Here is a 2,828-nt window from a genome sequence, read left to right as displayed (position 1 = left end):
GCACATCACGCTGTCGCTCGTGTCATGCTGGGGAGGGAGAACCTCTACTTGTTTTGTCTTGAGCATTATGGTTAAAGCTAAGGTGGCTCAAGGGAGTTTCTTTTACATTATGAATCTCAATTAATATGAAAAAGTCTTATGAATAGTAGATCCCACTGAGTTCAAGGTTTTCACATCACATGTAAGACTCAGAAAAGCACATATTGCCATGTGAGGTGTTGAATACATATTTTGTGCAGGGGACAAAAGAGATGTGCTTGACTCTGGCCCTACCCTCTGTGTCAGTCAGTGTGGAATCAGGATGTTGGACTGAGGGGCAGGGCGCTGGGCCTGTTAAATATTGACTGCAAGTGTAATAATTAACCTTCCACCAACTCCTGATCTCTTAAACTGGCTGCTCTGCCTCGCTGCCATTGCTCTCTCCGTCTTCGCTGACACCGAAATGCACCTCTTTTCAGCTGCTGTCTCCGTGTCAGTATCACCCGCTGAGTCTATCTGTCTCGGGCTTGTCTGCTCTTGTTTCTTCTTCTCCGTATCTCCTTTCTGCCGCTCAGGCCCCGGCTCACTTGTGTCATGACACCCTGCTGCTCTTCAAACCTTTGGCCTCGATCTGTGAAAGCCACCGGGCCCAGGCATCTAAAGGTGAGTGCAAAAGCTTGAAATTGACAGGATTAAACCAACGTACAGGGGCGACTCCAATTATTTTCTTTAATCAACAAAATACCTAATGAAAGCAGGTGGAAAAACAGAAAAAAAAAGTCTTTTTTATTTTACGGACATTGAAATGGCTCTATGTGTAAGGATACATTATGTATTGTGATACAAAGTCTGTGCTACTTTGCTTGTTGCTCTTTTTTAGTGTTTAAAAAATGTGTATTTTTTGTGGCACAGTTATTGAATAAGATACACTAGGTGTAATTATAGTGATTTTCTAATTAACGAGATTAACTCGAGGCAGAAAGCGATGGATGACGTCTGATTTATCTATTCATCAACATAAAAAGCAGCCAAGCACGAGTATAGCCGGTCTAACAGAGCTGCTCATCATTTAATTGCTTTATTGTTCTGCTTTAGTGCGGAGTTTTACTGCGAGGCAAAGTCTGCCACTCTGCAAGCTCAACAAGGCAGGTTGAAAGGGAACGAAACGTATCACAGGATTTGAAAAATAACCCAATAAAATATTGACAAAGTATGAAGCCAATCTTTTAGTAATTATGAGGACAAGTGTCAGAGTAAGCAGGAAATGCAGGGCCTGCAGGTACATAGGTCAGACACACCCATATATATTCACATATCGAAAAGCAGCCTCGTGTTGACAGCAACCATAAAATCTGTGTTATCTATACAGGCCTTGGCCCTTTGGCCATGCTGTTGGACGAGCGTGAGCAATGATGCCGTCTACTTGAGGGCAATAAAACTGGGAGGAGGATATTGCCGGGTCAAAGTCAAGTGGAGACTCCTCGTGTACTAAAGCAACTGCCTTCGAGTTCAAATTCTGAGTTTACCTCAACGCTCTCTCCTTTTTCCTCTCTTGCTTTCATCTCAGGTATTCCCACGTCGGCCCTGAAGGAGTGTGATCTCATCATAGGTTTGTTCTTCTGCGACATGACCGACTTGGAGAACAACTGGAGAAGCTGCAGTCGGTGATGAGCCTTCTGGTGCTCACTGGATGTAACAGCAACTCCATGTGGAAGCTGTGCATGTTCCAGTGGAGGTGCTGTTACCTGCAGAGAGCCGCCAAACACAGCAGAGCTTGCCGTGTAATGAGGTGTTGAGTCATTTTTATTTAGGAGTTTAGCTGAAGAGCAATGGGACACAAGGTGATGACCTATGAATTGACAGCCAGTGATTGTAACATCTGCCTGTCAGTTCTGTAGGCCACTGCTGTGTTTGTCCCTCTGAATGAGTTCGGATATAAGCAAGGTTTCAGTTTCATGGAAGTCAGCGAGCCAGCTGTGGCGTCTAAATGAATCACAATTGTTTTTGAAGCAACTTTTGCAGTGAATAAAGTCTGAATATGTTGCTTTACGTGTGGATGAGTCTTTTATTTGTTTACTGTGTGACATTAATGTGCCAAAGAAAGTCAAATCGCCTTTATCTCTACAACTCCAAATCACAAATTTCTTTTAAAAGTAACTGAGATGTCAGCATGTTAAAGGGACAGTTCATCCCAAAATCAAAAATAGATATTTTTCCTCTTACCCGTAGAGCTATTTATCAGTCTAGATAGTTTCGGTGTGAGCTGCCGAGTGTTGGAGATATCAGCCGTAGAAATGTCTGCCTTCTCTCCAATATAACAGAACTAGATGGCACTCGCTTTGTGGTGCTCAAAAGCCCCAAAAATACATTTGAAAAACTCAACAGTAATGTCTCTTTCCAGAAATCATAACCTGGTTACTCAAGATAATCCACAGACCTTGTTGTGAGCAGCGCTATTTACTTTTTACCCAACTACACTCGCCAACCATATCACCACGCAGAACGAAGCGTCCCTTTAAGCAAACATCATTATGATATCAGAGTTACAGGATCATTAAAGGTGACTTTACCTCAATACAATCATGTGTAGACCTTGTCTTGTTTCCTCAGTGTGTTTAAATTAAACTTAATGGAAACAGAAAGTGTCAACGCCATTCTTTACAGTTGTTTCAGCATCATGGAAACAAGCTAACGGAGTCGACTAGACATTTTGGGGTGCCGAAACTGACAATAATGAGTTTTATTTCCACATGAAACTGTCGTACAGTACTTAGTAATTGATGTAGCATGTCCTTAAATGAAATCCATCCTGCGAACAAAACTAGTGTGTTCAAAGAAACATTATTAAG

At 42.2% G+C, this 2,828-nt stretch overlaps 1 long non-coding RNA gene across 1 annotated transcript; it reads left to right on the top strand.

Moving 5' to 3' along the window:
* Nucleotides 1-432: 432 nt before the first annotated feature.
* Nucleotides 433-2,023, top strand: LOC144464583 (uncharacterized). The gene is made up of 2 exons (XR_013492270.1): nucleotides 433-642; nucleotides 1,547-2,023. It is a non-coding gene; the product is annotated as an uncharacterized LOC144464583 (long non-coding RNA).
* Nucleotides 2,024-2,828: the final 805 nt, after the last annotated feature.

Source organism: Epinephelus lanceolatus, chromosome 11, assembly GCF_041903045.1.
Source record: "Epinephelus lanceolatus isolate andai-2023 chromosome 11, ASM4190304v1, whole genome shotgun sequence".
NCBI lineage: Eukaryota > Metazoa > Chordata > Actinopteri > Perciformes > Serranidae > Epinephelus > Epinephelus lanceolatus.
This window is presented reverse-complemented; position numbering and strand designations above follow the sequence as displayed.